This window comes from Mytilus galloprovincialis, chromosome 12 (assembly GCF_965363235.1).
Source record: "Mytilus galloprovincialis chromosome 12, xbMytGall1.hap1.1, whole genome shotgun sequence".
NCBI classification, from domain to species: Eukaryota; Metazoa; Mollusca; class Bivalvia; order Mytilida; family Mytilidae; genus Mytilus; species Mytilus galloprovincialis.
The window spans coordinates 21,437,754-21,446,013 of record NC_134849.1 but is presented as its reverse complement, the minus strand read 5'-3'; the positions used below and the strand labels follow the sequence as shown (position 1 = coordinate 21,446,013).

General features: G+C 35.3%; 1 long non-coding RNA gene across 1 annotated transcript; it reads right to left on the bottom strand.

Annotated features, from left to right (window-relative positions):
- Positions 1–224: 224 nt before the first annotated feature.
- On the bottom strand, positions 225–1,906 carry LOC143054009 (uncharacterized). Its single transcript, XR_012971539.1, has 3 exons — positions 1,758–1,906; positions 721–857; positions 225–305 (listed from the first exon to the last, which is right to left on the bottom strand). It is a non-coding gene; the product is annotated as an uncharacterized LOC143054009 (long non-coding RNA).
- Positions 1,907–8,260: the final 6,354 nt, after the last annotated feature.

The following is an 8,260-nucleotide window of genomic DNA, read 5'->3' as shown; positions in this document are numbered from 1 at the left end:
TATAGTTTGTCATGGTTTTACTTACAGAAAGGTATTCTTTTTTTCTGATTTTAAATATCTTTGCGCATTTTTTAAAAGTATTTCTTGATCTCATGTTTGATCACAGGTACCCTCAGACATTTTTCTGCTTCTGCATAGTTTTTTTAACTGTTTTCTCTGCTACCTTATAAGTAATTAGTCAACACTATACAAGATAGAACTACAATTATAAATGCAAAACATTTATTCAATATTTTCATATTACTGTTCTTTTTCAAAGTTTCCTTTGTTCCATTCTTTTTATTTCCTTTGACATCTGCTGGCTTCTGTAAAATAAAGTGTAAGCAAATTAGTCCTTCAGTTTAGTGATTAAACAAGTGGCTGAAATTTCTGTTACTTTAATCAAAAACACTATAAACTATTTCTCTTCATTAAATCCAGCGGTTTTACAAAAATATATTGAAAAGTGTCAACTTATCAGTGTTAATTGATTGTGAAGCAACAATTGTAGCTATTTTAAACATCTAGAGGTTTTTTTTAATTATTAAACAAGTGTAACGGTAGATTTCACCAGTTTTTAAAATAAGACACTATAGTTTTCTCAACTATAAAGAGTAGCCAGCCATGAAGAACCTGTAACATTTTCTTGGTCTTCCATAAAAAAAATAATTTTGTAATGGTTATTGTATATTTTTGTGCAAATACATGTAATGTAGATTGAGGATTTAAAATAATAAATACCTTCAAAAAATTTGCTCTTCCAGGATATTTGTAGTCATTTCTAAGCTTATATTCTTCTTTAAAATCCCCATTTCCATTCTCCATTTTAATCTGCATTTCAGAAAATTTATCATAAATTTTGGAACGTCTAATTGATCCTACAAAAGTTAAAATAAACAAATGAATAAAATATAAGTTAGAAAAAGTCGCAGTGTAATAGTCAGCTACAAAGGCCACAACATTTAAAAGTGAACAGCTGCTCCATGTATATAAACAATCCAGTGTTATTCAAATTGGTTAAAGCTTTTTTGAGTTAGTGTCGGACATGTTGACGCAACAGATAGAGGAACGAACAGGCCGACCGACAGACGGACACAGTATACATTACCATAATACGTCCTGTAAAGTCGTATAATTTAAACAATTCTAACAATGAAAGGAATGGCATAATTTATAAAGTTTAACGAAAAAACAAATTTGTCAGAAATGAACCGGCAACTACTGAATCAAACTCCTGTCTTGGGATCGGCACATAAATAATTATCTGGCTGGGTGATAGGTTGTTACTTGTAGGGCTCAACACAAAAGTACAAGTTACAAAAACGTAAAACAATATATTATAGGGGCAACAACACTCGCTTTGTCACATAGCAAAAGCTTTGATAATCATTGCGTATTTGAGATTCCCTTGATAAGTAGATGTGTAGCCAGCGATGGAGCAAATAAAGTATTGCCCTGTCTGTTAAAGCAAATAATGGGCTGACTTGTAATGCTTATAACAGAACTTTTCAGACATGCTCAGTGGTTACAAGTGATTGCATTTATAGACTTTAAAATAATATAAAAAAAATCTTAAGTTTAACCCTGTTTGTATAATTCTAATGTTCACTGGACATGCACATCACAACATCAAGGCAGACTAAATTATCATCATCCCCCTTTTTGTATTATACTTGCTTACACTCGTATTTATTGTTTGAATATATTAAACAAATTAACCAAGATATTTTTAGAAGCATAACAATGATTTATAAATGTGAACTAGTGTCATATCTTACCAGTTTTAACGCATGATAAGGTTATTCTTTATTTTGTACGTTTCCTTTGTCTTTGTTTACAGCATGGCAATAATTAAAACTTCCGGTTACTGGTTCCAAAATTCCTTTGGATCATGTCCGTTGATCATCGGGAACAGTTAGATTTTAAATGTGTAAACGTTTGATGTCGGTAGTGTAACGATTATACTTTATTATATTCGTTTCGTTTATACAAATCTGTAATTTGTGTTCATCACTTCCGTTTTAGCATGATTAAAAATGGCTCTCTCCATCTAGTCACACGTTTTATATGCCTTACCACTCATACGGCCCGAACAGCCAAACACACAACATAACATGGTGGCAGCGGTGGGATGTAAACGAACTCAGGCTTTCGATTGAATAACTTTTAGAGAATATTTGAAGTGATTTGAAGCGAAATTATGGAAAATCAGCTGAAAACGCCGGACAAACTGAACTTTGAAGTTACCGATCTTGCACACACATGGAAAAAGTGGAAAGAAGAATTCTCACTGTATGCCGAGCTAGCATTAGACGGTAAAGATGATAAATTCAAAGTTAAAATGTTTAAATACTTGATCGGAAGTAGAGGACGAGAAGTGTACGATACTTTGACTTTTGCTGAGACTGAAAACGATAGAACAGTTGATATTGTGCTTCAGAAATTCGACACTTATTGCAATCCGTTGAAAAACGAGACAGTTGAGCGATATAAATTTAATTCTAGGACACAACAGAGTGGTGAGTCCGTATCTAAATATTATACAGAACTGAAATTAATAGCAGCACATTGTGGCTATGGAGCGCTTGGGGAGTCACTTATAAGAGATCAGATAGTGTGTGGAATAAAAGACACCCAGGTACGTGAACGATTATTACGCGATAGTAAATTGACACTGAAGGGTTGTTTAGACACCTGTAGAGCTACAGAACTTTCAAAGGAGCGTATTAAAGAGATAGAAAATTCTCCAGCAGAGGTGCATGCAGTTAAGTCGCCAAGTCATGGTGCAAGTTCAAGACATAAGAATAACTATGAAACACCGAAGTCTAAGATAGATTGTCGTTATTGTGGACGCATGCATGAGCCAAGTAAGCAGAAATGCCCTGCTTATGGACAATCGTGTCGTAAATGCAACAAGAAAGATCATTTCGCAGCCGTGTGTGGACGTAACAAACCGCAACAGCACAAAAGTCGTGGAAATCAAAGGAACCAACGAGTAAACTTGATGTGTGATGATGAAGATTCTGATGAGTATTATGAAACTATTAAAACTGTAGCAGGCACTACTGCAAAACATGTATATGCTACGATGAATGTGAACGATCGTCCAATAAAGTTCCAAATTGACAGTGGTGCAAGTTGTAATGTTATTCCGATGAACAAACTGAAAGGACTAGAATGTAAAATTGTAAAATCTAGTACTGTCTTAACGACTTACGACAACTCTGAAATAAGACCGCTTGGAAAGACCACATTAAAATTGGTAAATGCTAAGAATGGCAAAAGTTACGCTGAGACATTTATTGTTGTAAAGGAAAACACAACACCAATTTTGGGTAATCAGACTATTCAACACATGAACTTAGTAACAATTAATTATGACAATATACAGGCGTTAGATATCAACGAGATAAGTTTATCCGAAAAGTCAGTATTTAGGCAATACAAGGACGTGTTTGACGGAACAGGCTGTTTACCAGGAACATATCGTCTCGAAATAGATGAAACCGTTAGACCAGTGGTGCACCCACCACGCAAGATACCTGTCGCGTTGCGCGATAAGCTGAAAACTGAATTAGAACGTTTAACCGACAAAGAAATGATTACGCCGGTTACTGAGCCAACTCCGTGGGTGAACAATCTAGTGATCGTTGAAAAACCGAACAAGTTGAGAATTTGCCTTGACCCGCGTGATTTGAATAAGGCTATTAAGCGCAGTCACTACCCGATGCCGACTATAGAGGAGTTATTGCCAGATTTGAATAAAGCAAGGATATTCTCCGTTGCCGATGCGCGTAATGGATTTTGGCATGTGAAATTGGACAATGATAGCTCAATGTTAACTACATTTAACACACCGCATGGACGATTTCGATGACTTATAATGCCTTTTGGACTTAATTCCGCGCCGGAAGAATTCCAACGTAGGCAAAATCAGAATATGGAAGGATTAAACGGTGTGCGTTGCGTTCATGATGACATTTTGATTTTCGGTGAAGGCGAAACCGATGAAGCAGCGTCTCGCGACCATGACCGCAATTTTAGAGCTCTGATGGAACGATGCAGAGATAAGAACCTCAAACTGAATAGTGACAAATTAAAGTTTAAGCAAACCGAGGTAAGATTCGTAGGACATCTTTTGACAAATGCAGGAGTTCGAGCCGATCCCGACAAAGTGAAAGCCGTAACGAAAATGCCTATTCCGACCGACGTATCTGCCGTCAAGAGATTTGTAGGTTTCGTGACCTATTTGAGTAAGTTCTTGCCAAAGTTGAGCGATTTATGCGAGCCGTTGCGAAAACTGACAGTACAAAATGCAGAATGGTGCTGGTTAGATGCACATGATAGAGCGGTATCCGAGATTAAGAAACTAGTATGCGCTAGTCCAGTTCTTAGATACTATGATCCGAAAGAAGAATTGACGCTTCAATGTGACGCTTCGTTAACAGGACTAGGAGCAAGTTTATTGCAAAATGGACAACCGATAACGTTTGCAAGCAGAGCACTTACCGATGTTGAGACCCGTTACGCACAAATTGAAAAAGAGATGTTAGACGTAGTATTTGGCCTTGAGCGATTTCACCAGTATATCTACGGACGAATTGTAAATGTGGACAGCGATCATAAACCTCTCGAGTCGATAGTGAAGAAATCACTTTTAGCCGCTCCGAGACGTCTACAGCGTATGTTGCTCCGAATACAGCAATACAATTACAATATCAGATATAAACCCGGAAGTACAATGTATATTGCTGATACATTGAGTCGTGCGTATCTAAAAGAGACTGATACAACAAGCTTTGAAAAGGATTTAGAGGTTATAAATATGGTTAAATATTTGCCGATGACCGAATCAAGAGTGAAAGACATTGAGTTACATTCACAGGATGACGAGTCTTTGCAAGTACTGCAAACTACCGTATTACATGGATGGCCGATTAAGCGCGAGGACACACCCTCACTTGCGAAACCGTACTTCGACTTCATAGATGAAATAACCGTACAAGATGGAATTCTTTTCCGTGGCGAAAGAGCAATTATTCCGAGAACTCTCCGTATGGACATGATGCAGCGTATTCATTCGTCTCATATTGGAATTGGTGGTAGTTTACGCCGTGCAAAAGAATGCTTGTATTGGCCCGGTATGCATTCTGACATTACACAGTATATTTAATCGTGTGAAACATGTCAAATGTTTGAGAATAAACAGCAGAAAGAGACTTTGATTCCGCACGAAGTCCCAGACCGACCGTGGGCAAAAGTTGGAACCGATTTGTGTAGTTTCGAAGGAAAGGACTATCTTGTGACTGTGGATTATTTTTCTAATTTTTGGGAAATTGACTTTCTAGAAAGCACAAAACCGAAAACCGTCATTCGCAAACTACGAGCCTTATTCGCAAGGTATGGCATACCTGAGACCGTAATATCCGATAATGGACCGCAATTTAGTTGCAACGAGTTTGCGAAATTCGCGACCGAATGGGAATTCGACCATAAAACGTCTTCTCCAACCTACCCGCAAAGTAACGGAAAAGCAGAGCAAGCAGTGAAATCCGCAAAGAGACTCATGAAACGTGCTCGAAAAGACAATAAAGATATTTACTTGAGTATTCTAGACTTCCGTAACACACCAACCGAAGGAATGTCTAGCAGTCCATCCCAACGACTTATGTGTAGAAGAACGAAAACACGATTGCCAATTTCGTTATCTCTCCTGAAACCACATATTCCTTTATTCGCATCAAAGGAAATTGAAAGAAACAAAGATCAACAGTGTAAATATTATGACCGAAACGCGAGAGACTTACAAGAGTTAGAAAATGGACAACGTGTATGGATTTCTCCGAAACCGAATGATCGTACTAAAACTTGGACAAAAGGTATTATTAAGAGAAAAGTGGACATTAGATCTTATAAAGTGAACACCGATCAAGGACAGAAATTGCGTCGAAACAGGAGAGACATACGTATAAGTAGTGGTACAAACAAACAATCTGACAACTACGTGAGGCCGAATGATATTGACTTAAATCTGTATAGAATACCAGAAAACGCGCCTAGCACAGATAACAGACCAAATCAAAACATTGACAATACTCAAACCGCGACACCGCCTCGTAGTCCGTCTATGGAACCTAGTGTCAGTCAACCCGATGTTGATTGTAATCCGTCCGCCCAGCCGATTAGAAATCCACAATCTACCAATACCAGATCCGGAAGACAAGTGAAGTTTCCACAAAAGTACAATGACTTTGATACTGGATAAATGTTTAAAATTTTATGAAAATGTTGAACTGTTAAAGTGAATTTTCTAGTCAAGTCTTTAATTTTGAGATTAACAATTTTCTAGTCAAAGTTTTAACTAGTCATTACAAATTCTTTTGATAGACATTAATTTTGCAAATATCATTTTGATTTGATTAATTAGCTTTTCTTAAAGAAAGAAGGATGTAACGATTATACTTTATTATATTCGTTTCGTTTAAAAATGGCTCTCTCCATCTAGTCACACGTTTTATATGCCTTACCACTCATACGGCCCGAACAGCCAAACACACAACATAACAGGTAGTGGAATATAAAATCCGGAAAATAGCAGTGCGTGCACTATATAATGCTATATATATATGGGATCGAGGTACAGCTCCAATCTCTGTCATTTATTAAATAAAATAAAGTATTTTACATAACCTAAATCAATGTTTAAAAAATATTGTTAAAACATTTTCTATTAAATATTTTTTTGTAAATGTATTCATAATATTATTTTAGAATGTTGTTAAAATATAAACAACAAAATGTTTTATAAAGTCATTTTCTCAATATTAAATGCGAAACGTTTTTAAAATGTTTTGGGGTAAATGTGTTCATAATATTATTTTAAAATGTTGTCAAAATATTAGCAACAAAATGTTTTATAAATTCATTTTCTCAATATTAAAAGCGTAACGTTTTCAAAATGTTTTCATCAAATATTATGAAGAAATGTTGTTAAAATATCTCAAAGGCATGTTATTTAAACATTTCATCAGAGACATATAAATACAGAGATTGGCAACTTATCGTTACGGCTATTACCCAGCGGTCAACTTCACGTGTGTGCACGAGATTTCTCGAGAGTAGAAAATCCGCCAAACTATCCGCCATATTGATTATTTACAAACAGCTATAACGTACAGAAAACAACCATATTATAATTAAATACAACCTATATCAACACAATTCAGGTAAGAATAACTTAATTTTATATAGAGGCATAGTTTATTTGTTATTTTTAGCCTTCTTTAGTAATATTTAATCAAATTATAGGCGAATTTATATCCCAATTCAAGAACCCCAAATTTTAGGTTCAGAACTCGATAAGCCTCTCGACTTTTGGAACAAAAATAAATAAAACTAAGCAATATTTCGAGGTTGTGCGTGTTTAAACAATGACATATAAGGTTTATAAAACGGTTTCTCATATTATATTTGGACTGGGATAACCCTGAATAAAATTATCGTTTGATAAAAAAACGACTTGAAGGGTTTCAAAATGGCTCCTCGGGGTCACTATTTAGCACAATGTCGTCCTACTGAATTCTCATTCTGAATAAAATATCACCTTAAAACATTGTTTATATAGGATTCTTGATATCTTACATTGTGACAAAGACAGATATGTCTATTCAAAATATATAAATCATGGTTCTTTACTCCCTCCCCTTTTTATTCATCTTTATTTTTCCACATCTGCTATTGCTTAAAGATCCCAGATTCATATCAGGTATGCATGCTTTATAACATATTTGTATTTTTGTTTTAATTGATTTGCAGATAAATATGTTTAATGATGCATTAATTATAGATTGGTCATTTTTTGTCTTATCAAGCTTGCAGACATATCGTTTGTAACTAAAATTCTATATACATCCTTGGTAAGCAGCATGGGTGTTGATCGGTGTTGAAAGCAATGTGGCAACTTGCTGTCAATCGCTAAGTCATTTGGTCTCTGGTTGAGAGTTGTCTGATTCCCAAACATACAACATCTTTTTATTACATACATGACTTTAAATACTAGCATCGAAGACCCAACAGCATCTTTTCATGAACGATCCATATTGATTCAGGATTTTAATATTAAAAAGCAAATAAGACATATGATATATATATTAAAGTATGTACATGTACATTTAAGACAAATGTTATTAAACATGATGTAGCTCCATAAGTCGAAACCCTTCAAAGATATCTGTTCTCACAAAACTGCATATCATATATAAAGTTACAGAGAAAATATAAA